The 14,167-nt window shown below is 43.7% G+C and overlaps 1 protein-coding gene across 7 annotated transcripts in view; it reads left to right on the top strand.

Moving 5' to 3' along the window:
- The window catches only part of FRMD4B (FERM domain containing 4B), a 284,925-nt gene that overhangs the window by 228,896 nt on the left and 41,862 nt on the right, over positions 1-14,167 (top strand). The window lies entirely within an intron of this gene.

The raw sequence follows: 14,167 nt of genomic DNA on the forward strand, positions 1-14,167 counted from the left end.
ACTTAGAGATCTTCTGCACTGCATCCTCTTTCAAAGTGAATGTGGGGAAAAAAAAAAGTGAATGTAAGATTCATGGAACACTACCCACCTTGCCTAATGGAAACTTCCCAAACCAAGGCTTAAAGCCATTCCTTTCCACCACCCCAGAGCTGCAAGCTCATGATTCCCCCAGCATGTGGGAGGCCCCGTCCAGAACCTCCTGGCCCCCAGGGGCCTGTGTGCCTTTGTGAACAAGCTCATTCAGTTCTGGGCACAGGCGCCTGAGGCTGGGCAGGCAGAAAGGAAGCAATTAAGACAGTGGAAACCTACAAGGGAAAAAGCTGTTGGCTGGGTAGACGTCACGGGTGTGTGACCTGTGCAGTTGCACAGGGCCCCCCTGCTCGGAAGGGCCCCGTGCTTGGTTTGATGCTCTTCTGTCACCATCTTGAAGTTCACAATGATTTTTTTTTAACAAAGGGGCTCCATGCTTTGATTTTTCGCTGGGCCTTGCAAATTGTGTAGCATGGTCCTGACTATTGGAAACTGTAAGACATTGAGAAGGTCTGGATGTTGAATGGGTTGTGAAAGAAAGGGTCCTCTCATAGGCTTCTAAGCAGGTACTCCATTGAGAAAGATGGAACCACACAGAATTCTGCAAACCAGCTTTCTTGAGTATGTCTGGGAACTTCTTAGCCCTTTCTGGCTCCACTATGCATAATCTCCCAGGTCTGAGGCATGGGGAGTAACAAAACCTTGACCTCACAGAGCTGTTGTGAAAATCAAGAGAGAAATTGCAGGTGAAGGGGATAGAACAGTGCCTGGCACCTGGAACACTCTTTTCTACAAGCCTCCTGAATACACAGTTAATACCCTTGTGTCAACTCTATGAGCTAGGGAATCTATTTTTCTCATTCTATACATGAGCATACTAAGGCCCAGAGAAGTTGAGTAACTTGCCCAAATCACACAGCTGGTTAAAATGTGGAGCTGGGATTCGAACCCAAGTCATCTGATGGCAGAGGTCATGCTCTTCTCACTCCACCCTCATGCACCCTGCTTTCCTCAGTGTCTGCTAGGTGTCCGGTACCCTTGCATACTTTATATCACTTTACCCTTGAATTGTCGCTCTTGAGATCCTTGTTCTGCTGGGCCTTGGAGACTGAGGCCCGGCAGTCACAGTCATGAATCTGTTCCACATGTGGCGGAACTTGGGTTTGAACCCTCCTCCTCTGAATTTCTAGTCTGCCTTTCCACTTAATCATTCTTCAAAAGAGACTCCAAAAGATGTTTAACGGCATGACCTATGCTGGGCTGATAATGCAAATACAGTTAGACTTTGGGGAACTCCTGGACCCACATGCCAGACAGTTCTTCATAGCTTGTCTCTGGCAGCACTGTCATAGTGGCATAGCTCAGACCTTGAAGTCTCACTGGGTTCCAAGCCCAGCTCAACCCTACAGAGCTGTGCGCGTTTCCACAAGTCTCATCGCCTCTTTCAGTCTCAGTTTTTCCATCTGTAAAATGGGGGTGGTGATCCCATCTGTGGAAAAGGGTGGTTGTGTGGTTTATGTTTGGTAACCCATGTCACGTGTTTAGTTCATTGCCTAAGTATTCTAAATATTCCAAACTGCTCGGCTATTTTGCTCTTTAACTTTTAAAGATCTTGCCAGTGTTTGAATAGAAGAAAGTATGTTTGTTTATTTTGATAGTTTTTAGCTGTTCACAGAGCTGCTCTTCAGCTTGTTATCTTGTTTGGCCTTTAAGATGATCCTGTGAGGAAAGGGGTTTCATCTCCGCTTTATAGAAAAGTAAAGCCTTGATCCAGGAATTAAGGGCAGAATCAGGCTAGGAATCAAGGCCTTTGCATTTCACAGCTAGAGTGTTTTGCATTTCAAAATACTTTGCATTTTACAGCTTAGATACTTGGTATTTGTAAACAAACACAAAACCCCCCAAGTTCCATCTTAATATATCTTTGAACAGCTACTGATCACCCCTGTGCAGGAAGTGACTCTTGCCACCTTTAGATTCTCAGCTTCCCTCTCCTGGAGTAAACGAGACTGTCCCACCCATCACTGCTTCTTGGTACCAAAACAAAACTCAGTTTGGCTTTTCACATAGTGGCTGGTTGAGACATCTGCATGTTTTATTCAGTATAAATAGGAAATAGCATGACATGAATGCCAGTTCCTCCAACGCACACCATCCAGCGTCTACCAAGCGAAGAAATGGTATTTTGGAGGAGGGGACGTGACATCCACATTCCCTTGCTGCTACACATTTCAGTTCCTTTGGGTTTGAGTCAAGAAACACTGAGTGACAACCTAACATATATGCCCAGTCTTATCATCTGTGTTCAGATGGCTCCCGTGGTTAATCTAGTTTTTGTGCCATCAGGAAGGGCACCTTAAGTTACACGTGTGTAGAGCTTTGGGGCTTCAAGTTGACCATCGGTGATTTTCACTTGTCTCCTGGGAAGTTTTTCTGGAAGAGAACAGATTTCTTTGACTTTATGTTCTTTGGCAGGAAAACACTCTCCGTCTTGATTGATTTCCATTTTCTAACTCTAGATTTGTATGAGAGATAATTTTTTTTAATTACAGTACAATATTCATAAGATTCATGATTATAACCATTTTTAAGGGTACAGTTCAGTAGTATTAAATATATTCTCATTGTTGGAGGCTGGGCTGGGGGGCCCAGCTAATCATGGCTCTTGCACTCTTCAAGGAAAAAAATACATATATATATGTATAAATTCACATTATTGTGCAGTCCATCTCCAGACCTGCTCGTCTTACAGAACTGAAACTCTAGGCCCATTAAAGGACTCCCTGTTCTCCCTTCCCCCCAGCTCCTGGTAGCTACCTTTCTGCTCTCTGTCTCTTTGAATTTGTAAAATGTTTTTCTTTTAAATATTCACAGATTTTCATGTCAACCTCATTCTCAGCGTAAATCGTTCTTCTGGATTGTATTTCTTCTCAAAGAATTGAAGTCTCAAAGTAGACACGATCCGAATCCTCAGCTAGCTGGCTAAGGTTTAGACAAATCTCTCAACACATTTTCATTATTATTAGAAATTCTTCAGACCTGAAAAAAAAAAAAAAGTGGGGGGCAGTGTAACAGTTGATCCCTATCAAGCATGCAGATGGACAGAGTAATTTGTCCTTTGTTACAAGTCAGGCCACAGACAAAAATTGAATGGCAGAGGAATTCTGGCTGAGAGGAGGCTGTATTTCCCAGAACACAGGCAGGTTTCTTGAGTTTTGGGTAGACTGCTGAGATGAGGCGGGTCTGACACAAATTCCATGGGTTAGTCATGATGTTGGAAGAGCAAGTTTCAAGGCTGAACTTCCACCAGTTACTGTGGATTCTGTTGAACCATCCGAAAGCTTGGGACTTGGCAAGTTGCTTCCAAAGTTCTCGTCCACGTGGCTTATGACCAACCCTTAGCGTTGCCGGGTTTAGCAAATCAAATACACAACGAGTAACTCTTAGTATAAGTGTGTTCCAAATATTTAACCTGGCAACTCTAAACCTAGCTCACCTAGCGAGGAGTCCTCCCAGTGGTAATAATTCACCCCCCAAGCCTGATCTGAGAGTGGTAGGAATCAAGTGTTTGGTATAATCGTTGGTTTCCTGGGCTGCGATCAGAAAGGAAAGAACACATTTGTTGAACATAGGCAGGTACCTTCATAGCAGCACCGCTTCACAGCATCTTCCCACAAACCTTATGGAACAGGCCACTCTCCCTGTCTTTATAATGAGGAAACTGAGGCTCACAAAGGTTAGTTTATCTAAGATTGCAAATGTCCTACAAGCATGGGGTCCTGGGACTAAATCTAAGTCCTAACCTTATTACTGCACCTCACAGGTCTAGGGCCAGCCGGTGGGCTGGTCTGCTGATTTTGTATCTAAGTTAGTGGCAGCTTTGCAGCAGCCTGGGTCCCAGTCCCGGCTGCCTGTGTACCAGCCCGGGTGGGACAGCAGGCAGCTAGGTGACCTCTCTAAACCTCCGTTTGCTTATCTGTGAATTAGAAATAGTGCCTACATCTAGATTCTCTATGAAGATGAAATGAGCTCCTTTTACTTGCGTTTTGTATGAGGGAAGTGCTGAGCACTTGTCTGCCACATGGCACGTGCCCAGGACGGTCTCCTTCAAAGCTTCCTTTTTTGTTGTTGTTTTTTTGTTTTTTAATTGTCTTCTGAAGGAGCTGAAAGGTCTGAGGGAGCTGGGAACCAGAGACAGCCTAGAAACGCATACCTGAAGCCCAGTGAAGGAGGGTCATTTTGTCAGGAGGAAGGGCGGGTGTATTCCGCCCCTGGAAGCAGTGGCAGCGGGGCGGGGTGGGGGGGCATCCCTAGCTTCAGGGGGAGGGAGGCCAGGAGAATGGCTTATATAATCCTTCCAGTTCTCACTTTCCACTCTTTAAATGGCTACAACCTGATTGGGCTTGAGGTGTGATCAAGAAATGCTTAAATGGGGTGGGGAGGAAATTCCAAGAATGGAAAGAGCCTGTGACTTGGGAGGGGAGGGGCTGAGGTCTGGCCCAGCCAGCCTGGCTCTTCCGGCCCTTCCCCGCCCTCTCTTCCCACTTCCCTTCTCCGCTTCCTCCTCTTCCCCTTCTGCTGCTGGGCTCAGACCTGGAGACCTGGGAACCAGCTAGCTGGTCTCTGGCCTTCTAGAGCCAGTGCCACCTCACTTCAGGGCCCTTGGTAAGTCTTTCCTGTCGGTGGGCCTTGTTTCCTCCATCTGTGGACTCAGGGTGGGACCAGAGGAACTCAGCTCCCTTAATGGGCTGGTAGGGGTTCGGTCTGGAGGGGTGGAAAGTGAGGAGGGCATTTCATTTTAGTTGTTATGTTGTTGTTGTTGTAGTTGTAGTTTTTTGTTTGTTTTTAATGGGGGTTCTGGGGATTGAACCCAAGACCTTGTGCATGCTAAGCATGCACTCTAGCACCCAGCTATATACCATACCACCCCCCTCCCGCCATTTTATCTGTTATGAAGTCCCCTCAATCTGTGAGCAGTTTTACTAAATTGTTTGCAACAATCAGTAGGGGTGTTAGAATTGGGTGGATTGGAGCTCTAGCCTCCTGCCTTGGCGTATGACTATGAGCAAAAGTGACAACTTGTTTCTAACTTTCCCCGGCTCTTCCCAAGCCCTCTATCCTGCAGCAGAGATAGCTTGTCAGGGGGTTGAGATTTTACTATGACTGTTTTAGGATTTTAAAAGGAACCCCTTGTGTGGTTTAAGGAACCTTTGTTGGGTGTTGGGCTTCTCAGCTGGGTTTGGGTGCCATGTTTTAAAATTCTGCTGAAAATGACTGGGGTCTGATATTGTAGCTCTTAAAAAAATTCTTTTTAAACTAAGTTTGGTGTCTTTGCTATTAGGGGATATCTATAGACCATTGTTGGGTGTGGTTTAAGAAACACTGAGTATAACACATTTAGTCTTGTTATCTGTGTTCAGATCTTCTACATGGTTTAGTCCAGCTTTTGGCTAATCCAGATAATCTAGTTTTAAGAAGCAGCCTATCCTCACCCAGGAAACTAACTTTAGTAGAATCAATGAGTGGCCACCATAATTATAAATTCTGAAGTCTCAGGCTGAGCTGACAAAAGCCTCCCTCCTCCGCACCTCCTCCTCCCCCATTTTCTGTCCCCTCCTTTCGGAATCCTGGAGAAGTCAGATAGAGTGGTGAAAGCACAGGCTCCAAGTCACACCTGCTACTTTCTTGCTGTGTGAGTTGAAATTAGATCTCTCTTGAATCTCAGTTTTCACATCTGTGAAATGGGGATGCTGGTGATACTAACATAACACACCTGTAGAGAGACGTTTTAGCCCAGTCTCTCAGACCTGGTAATGCCCAGTGAGTATGAGCTGTCGTTCAACGCATTTCTTTTTAGGGACTGAATGAAGATGTTCACTCTGTATAACTCCTGGAGTCTCCTACAGCTAACCTTCTAGGTTATTCTCCTTGACCTTCTTTCCTTTTTAAAGTTGTAGATTGCTGTCTCTTGCTTGAAAACCTCCCTGTTTTGTGATGTGTTTATTTTCTTATTCTGTTGCTGTGGTTCTCAAGTCATTCATTAAACAGATTACTGGGTCCGTCCTTCAATTCCTCTAATTCTGTAGGTGTCTGTGGTGGAGCCAGAGAAATTGCATTTCTAACAAGTTCTCAGATAATGTTGATGCTGGGGATTGTAATAACTACTGGGGTTTCCCATGCTTAATATCCCTTTACTAGGAATTAGTGGAGAGAAAGTTACTGTTAGAACTCCCTAGTTAATTATGTCAAGAAGGTGATAAACTAGATTCATCACTGAAGGCCAAGTTCTCACATCCCTGAAAGAAACATGACTTCTTTTTTTAATTCAAAAAGGGTGATTTGAAGGCAATCTGGTCAGCAGAAAAAACACTTTAAGTAAACTGATAATATACCTTAAACTGCTAACCACCGAGTTGTTGATCAACGCTGGTAGATTAGTCAAGGAAATTAGTGTTTATGCGTAGTAACTAGGCTTCTTCTAATATTGGCGTGTGTAAGCAAGCTGTCACCATTAAAACACTGCATCCAACTCGAGTGCTTTGGCACCAGTTACACCATTTAGCAGACATTAAATAAACTTTTTTCTGGCTGTTATGAGCATTGCCACATCCCATCCCTTCAGTATAGTGCAGACCTTTGACGGCTCCCACAGCTCTCCAGCAAGCATAGATAAGCACGTGGCTTATCACCAGCCTCTGTATGGGCGACTCCAGAAGACTGGCAAATGTTTCTAATTTACACCAATTCCTAATGACAGTAAATCTTTAGTTTGCACGGAGCATGGATATGAAGTTGAGCTCCCTGCTGTGACAACTTGCCCGAGTTGTTGGAGGCCCCCTGTCACATTTCTGTGTTTAATTTCTGATGATCTTTAGGTCACATTATAGACTATCTTGAGTGTTCAGACAGACATTCACTATAGCTTTTTTACATTTGCAGATGCACTTTTTATTTTTTCTGTTTCTTAGTTTTTTCATTATTATTTTGCATATGCATTTTTTAAATTGAAGTCATCAGTTACAATGTGTCAATTTTTACTGTACAGCACAATGTCCCAGTCATGCATATACATACATACATTCTTTTTCATATTCTTTTTCATTAAAGATCATTACAAGATATTGAATATAGTCCCCTGTGCTATACATAAGAAATTTGTTGTGTTTTTTTTAATCTATATTTATATATAGAGGCTAACTTTTGCAAATCTCAAACTCTTAAATTCATCCCTTCCCACCCACTTTCCCTTGGTAGTCATAAGATTGTTTACTATGTCTGTGAGTCTGTTTTGGTTTTGTGCATCAGTTCATTAGTGTCCTCTTTTTTTCTTTTTGTTAGACTCCACATGCATATGCATTTTTATGGAGCATTCATTCTGGGATATGTTTGTGTGGATGCAAAAAGACTCTAGTCCCAAGTTACTGTTTAAAGAGCTTATTTTATGTCTTGATGACGTTTCTACAGACGTTTAGAAGTGTCAAAGTTTGCTTAGAAGTTTCTAACCCTTGGGTCGTTATGTTTAACATGTACTTTTTAGGCACCTTAGCTTTAAGTTTCAGGTAAGGAAGAGTTTTAGCATCAAAAATAAAAGGGAAGTTTAGGGCCTGGGCTTTTTTTGTTTTTTTTTTTTTTAACTGTCCTAGAAACCTAGGGATGCTCCCGCACCAAGCACTGGCAGCTCCCATCTTCAAGGGAACTCAGTGATCCATTTGCTCCAGGAAGTGCCAGCACCAGGGTTTGCTCATTGCCCGCACTCCCTTGCCCTGCGGCCTCAGAATGGCAGGTGGCTGATTGTCCCTGTGGGCAAGTTCCCAGTTAGGCACAAACAGGTGCACACATCTGCTGGGGGTGGCTGTTTCCACACAACTGCTTCAGTGCACACAAAGGGTGGCCTCAGTTTTGCCAGCCCTGTGGCTCGCTCAAAAATGAGTGAGGTTGGCACATTCCTGCAGGGCTTTTGAGGTCAGTAAAGAAAAACAAGAGCCCGTGAAAGGGGGCTTGAGGATGCCAAGAGGAATCATCGTGCGGAAAAGAGCTGCAGTGGCTAACTGGTGGGTCGTGGGACGCTTCTAGAAAGCTGTCAGAAGAGGAGGGTTTCAGTGTGCATAATCAGATAAAATGCAGTGTGCTTCATTGTGGCATTTGAAATTCTGCTGAAATATGAAGAAAAGCAAGTTCTGGCTTGTTACTGAGAAGAAGCCAGTCTTGTAGACTTATGAGCATTGTCTCTGGCTAGGACCTAGGGAGAGCAGTCCCTCTTGGCGATTCTGGTCAAGTGCATCTTTAAAATAACACTTCCCTTGCATCAGGGTCAAGAACGGCCAGTCAGTGGGGTGAGTGTGTTTATTGCTGGGGAGAGGCAGAGACATCTCCATCCAGGCTGGCTCGCCTCCCGGCTGCTTTGGGGCCCTCCCTCTAGAGTCTGAGGTTGATCCTCATTCACATAAACCAAGCCTCCTGCCCTGCCTGCCTGTCAGCCCCGGGAGGGGCCTGCTGGGCTGAAGCCAGACCTGGCTGCCCCCGCCAGCTCAGGGGATCCACGTGGCCTCGGCTCCCAGGCAAATTCCCCGGCTGGGGTTCTTCGGAGGGTGAACAAATAAGCAGTCGGCTACTGTCAGTCCACTCAGACGTGAAATCCTTCTTGGCTCTAAACTCTGAAAATGATCGGGAGTAGCTTGAGAATAATGCAGCCGTGTTTCTAACACTCTGCCTCTGAGCAGGAGTGGGCTTCCCAGCAGCCCCTTTCCAGCCACGAACCGTATCTGGTGGAGTTGTTGATGTGCATTATATCACCTGGAAGAATGCGTAAACGTGTCTGGTTTAAAGAACAAATTAGAAATTACGTAGCCACATAACCACACCCTGTGAAGAATGTGGCTAGGACCTCACCTCCACCCCCGTTGTGTATGGGGCCTCCTCCCGCTCACAATCAAGTTATTTCTCCAGAGATAAACTCTGCATGTATGAATAGATTTTCTTATTTCGTTTTATATTTTATCATATATATGATAATGATTCTATACATATAATTCTCTGTAGTTTTATTTTACCTGCTTCGGAACGTGATACACATGAGATTGTGATGTATATATTATTTGGAGGTCTTGCTTCTTTGCTTAATATTTCTGAGATTAATCATGTGTGAAGTTGCACTGTATTTTCTTTGCTGTATGGTATTCCACTGTGTGACTGCGTTATAATTGTATCATTTCTACTGCGATGGAGTGTTTGGGTTGTTTTCTTCATTTGCTGTATTGTGAACAATGCTGCTGTAAACCTTATTCTTTTGTGGAAGTTTCTCTAGAGATAGACCTAGGAAAGGATCTCTGGGTCTTGGGGTATGCAGATTTCCAAAATGATCAGACCAGTCAACATTCCCAGTAGCAGTGGATGGAAGTTCCTATCACCCGGCATCTTGATATAAAGTTTGGGCAGTTGGGTGCAAAGTGGTGATGCATTGAAGGTGTAACCTGAGTCCTTGTGAAGCTGAACTCTTCGCTTCTGCCTGTTGGCCATTTGGGTTTCTACTTCTGTGCTGCTTGTGCAGAGATTTAACCCATCTTGCTGCCAGGCCATCTGTCTCAGGCACCCTTGTATCTTTCTGATCCTCTTTTAGTGTCATCGCCAAGTCCACAGCTCAGTCACCTCCTTATCTATCAGTGGTGGCTTGTTAGAAGTTTTCTGTATGAAATAGATTCTTAAAGAAAAGTGATGTGTATTCGTGAGGAAAGGATGTTTTGCAATAGTACAAATGACCAGATTTGGAGGATTAACAGGAACCTTTTCTAACACGAAGAAGGCTGTGTTTTTTCTTGAGAATATAATCTTTTGGGATGGTCTAGATTCCACCTTTGTGAAAAGTGCTTCTCTGTCTCATTTATCCATGCCTACTGACAGTTTGCACTGTAGATAAATTACCTGAAACTAGAAACCAAGTTGAACTAGAAAGGTCCTCCCTCTACATTCTTTGCTTATAATTTATGTCAGGATTTGCAAAGCGATGGTGATGGCCTGCTGGTATGTTTTATACAGCCTGCACAATGTTTCACTTTTTATTTTGGGCTGTATTTTTTTGTTTTTTGGTTGAGGCAATATTTTAAAATTCAGACATTCTGTGTAAAACTCTGGGATTTTGCCTTATTTTGGAAAAAATATGCAGTCATTAGGCAATAGTGGCTCGACATTTCCACGTGGCAGAAATTACCTTGATTTGAGTTGCAGTTCCCCGTCAGCAGTGGGGTCTGATTGTTTCCTCAGTATCCAGTCTCCCTTTCCTCCATGGGTAGAAGTTTTAGGTAGGCATGTGGCTGCCCCGGTAAAGACTACGTACCCAGTGTCCCTTGCAATTAGGGAGCATCATGTGATTATCGTGGCCAGTGGGATTAGGGAAGTGGGCAGCTTTCAGGTTCTGCCCCTAACAAGGTGGATATGTCCTCCTTTATCCTTTTTCCCCTACCTGTTAGCTGAGGAGTAGATATGGTGATGGGCTATCTTGGACCACGTGAAGGACAGCAACACCCCAGGAAGGACTGAAGCAGCAAGAGAAGAGTTTGGGCCCCTGAACACTTCATGCTATTCTAGCTCTGACTTCTATGTAAAGAGAAATTAACTCAAACGTTAATGTCTGTCACACACAGTCAAATCTACGTCCTAAGTCATACTTCAAATGCACAGTGTTCTCTTCTCTTCCTCATGGTCCCCATCCGTCCCCGTTGTGTCCCTCTGTCTGCTGCTGAGTTTGACTTGTCTTTCTCAGCTCGCTTAGACAGATGGATTTCTAATGCACCTCCCAACTTGGCTCCTGTTAGATACTTGCACCTGAGATATATTTTTATTTCAATATGTAATAGTCTAAGTGACACAAGAGAAAAATCCTTTAAGTGTGAAAGATACCATTAGAAGTTTTAGGGTTGAAGTATCAGGAGTTTGATAATAATCCAAATCAGAGCTTCTCAACCTCAACACTATTGACATTTGAGGCAAGATAATTCTTTGTTGCTGGGGGCCTGTCCTGTGCCTTGTAGGATGTATAGAAGCATCCTGGTCTCTGCTCAGTAGATGCCAGTCACACCTCATTCCCCAATTGTGACTGTCAAAAATGTCTTAAGACATTGCCAAGTGTCCCCTGAGAGGCAAAACTGCCCCAGTGAAGAACCACTAATAAAGTATATTTCTCTCTTTCTTTTTAATCTTTCTTTCTTTTTTCTAATTAATAGACTATTTTTTAGAACAAATTTAGTTTCACAGACAAATTGAGGAGAAACTACAGGGAGTTATTTTATATCCCCCCCGCAACCCTCCATAGTCTCACTTATTTTTGGCATCTTATGTTAGTGTGGCTCATTTGTTTCAAATGATAAATCAACATTGATACATTATTATTAACTAAAGTCCATAGTCAAATTGTGGTTCACTCTGTTGTATTATTCAGAGTAGTTTCACAGCTCCCCAATCCCCTGTACTCCACCTTTTAACATATATTCCTTTTAAAGTAACCTAAACTCTCCCAAAAATGATCCCCGAGCCACTTGCCTATTAATGCGCATTTTAGTTGCTTGCCAGTGATTGATTAGTACCCAAAAAAGTCTTAATGAATGAATATTCATTGCTATTTAAGATGCTGCCTCGTGATTAACCTTTGATAATTTATTGATTTTCCAGATGCATCACATCTTAGAACTGGGGTAGGCTCTAATTGTGCAGAGTTAAAATTACATTTGAGAACTCCTTGGGAAGGTGACCCATCAAAGACCAAAGTTACCCTTTCAATAAATCCAACAAAGGTAGTCTTTTTCTCCAGTTGAGACACATAGCTGTTTCTTTAGTCAGGTGCTAAATATACGGGCTGGTTGTGTTTAGCAGGCACGTAGTCAATGCATAAATCCTAGAAAAATCTCAGGATTGTGAGATGCTGGTGCTTCAAGGACACAGGTACTAAAAGCATCTTAAAGGGCAGCGACTTCAAACCTGCCATTTTACACTTACTCTCAGCCATGAGCCTGTTGAGTAGGATGATGGATAAAATTTCTCCCTTCTTTCTCCTCACTGCTCTGTCTTTTCCCTGACTCCATTTGCATAAGTGAAAATCACTTGTTTGTGCTTGCTAGGCACTCAGTGTACACTGAATGCATATTTGCTAAATGAGTAAGTGAATCCGTGGTAAATAGCGGCTTCTCCTCTTCTACTCAGCTGAGGTCTTGATCGCCTCAAGATTTAGCTATAATCCAAAGAAATAAGTGACCGCGAGGCTGAGTTCTTGGAACACAGAACACAATTCACACGGACCCAGAAGATAATAACACACATGTGGTTGGCGGTGATGATTAATAACAAAAAGTGTTCATTTTAGAACATACACACGTATTTGACCTTCATAAAAAAAAAAGTCACAAGCCAACTTCTTTGGAAAGGAAATGGGATTTGAAGGACAGGGCATAAAAGAAATTATTAAGAAAAACAAATACCATCACTGGGAGTTGACAGGTGACCTTTAATGTGATTAAATTGGATTGTGGTATATTTTAGTTTTCCGGAAGCCCAAACCAGTTTCCCAAGGTTGTCAGTGTGGTTAAGCCATACTGCTCAGATTTCAAATGAATAGAGAGATTTATCCTTATGTAAGAGCAGGAGCCAAGTGACTTTTCACTTCCTGGAGTAATTTCAAAGCCGGATCTTTCATTCTGAGGAAGGGCCACAAGCCTGGTTTTGAAATTCAGCATTGACAGGTGCAAATCGTAGTGTCCCCAAGCTAGGGGACACTCAACTCTAACTCTGTGTTCTTGCTTGAAAGGCAGTAAGTTTATGTTCAGTTTGCTCAGTTGCTTCACTTGGTTGCCCTGTGGAGAAACTTGGCGATAAAACCAGAAAACAAACCTTCTGTAGACACTGAAGGAGCACCACTTACAGCAAACCTGATCAAGTGACAGGAGAGAGCAGTTTGTAACACAGCACAGTATGGTGTGGGCCAGACAAGACCTGGCTGCTTGGCCGCGCTCGGTTCTCCAGTCTGATCTGTAACATTCCGTCTAGGAGAATTGAGTGAACGCTTTGGGAGGAGACTGACCTTGAGCTCAGTGTTTGGTCTTCCACTTGGGGGTTCATCTCCTTCAGTATCAGGATCCACACTGGGGCAGACCCCAGGGAAGCTAATGTACAAAATGCTTGAGTGACGGATTTGAAAACCGATCGGTTTGGAGTTTTCATTTGTAGCTAAGGGTGAGGGTGAAGGGGAGCTCTGCCTCGCCAGAGATGAGAATGTTCACGCTGGCTCCCCAGGACGCTGCTCTGGGATGCTGTCAGGGAATCAGGTAGCAGAATACAGTAGTTGCGATCTTGGCCTTTGAAGCCTCCTGGCTCCTGCACACGGGAGCTGTGAGACACTCAGCAAGAGGATTAACCTCTCTAAAGCGCACAGTCCTTCCTATAAAGCGGTGTGGGTAGTAATAGTACCTGCCACATGGGAGGAGTTGCGATGAGATAGATAATGCCCTAAACGTGCACTTCATGGTGCCTGGCTCTTGATAACCTCAACAAAAAGTAGCTAGTGGCCAAGATAGGAAGAGGTGGGAAGTGGGTGGAAACCTACCAGTGTGCTGTGTGATGAACACCAGTGGGATCAAGATGTTCAGTAGCTCTTTAATGCACTTACCCTAGGCTTTAATAGACCCTCCAGAGTCACGTCTGTTTCCTGCGACTGCTCCTTAAGCACGTGGGGCTGTTAGAGATTATTCTGTCTCATACAGTGCAGGGCCAACTACGACTGGGTCGGACCACTTGTTTCCCTTTCTGTTGAGTTCCTTAAAGACACACCCTTCCCCTTTGACAGCCGGAATTTTGCCTTTTGTTTTGTTTTAATTTTATTATTATTGTTTTTAATTGAGATCTAGTTGATTTACAATATTATCTAAGTTTCAAGTGTACAACAGTGATTCACAAGTTTTAAAGATTATGCTCCATTTATAGTTATTATAAAATATTGCCTGTGTTCCCAGATTGTTGCCATTTTAAAATTAGCTGACATTTCGCAAGGTACATTTTAGTTCTCGTGGTGCAACTTGAGGGATACTTTGAAGTTCATTAGAAATGTGTTTTCAAGTCATCTGCTATCCAAGTGCTTTCCGCAGATAGCCGACGTGGT

Source organism: Camelus bactrianus, chromosome 17 (assembly GCF_048773025.1).
Source record: "Camelus bactrianus isolate YW-2024 breed Bactrian camel chromosome 17, ASM4877302v1, whole genome shotgun sequence".
Lineage (NCBI taxonomy): Eukaryota > Metazoa > Chordata > Mammalia > Artiodactyla > Camelidae > Camelus > Camelus bactrianus.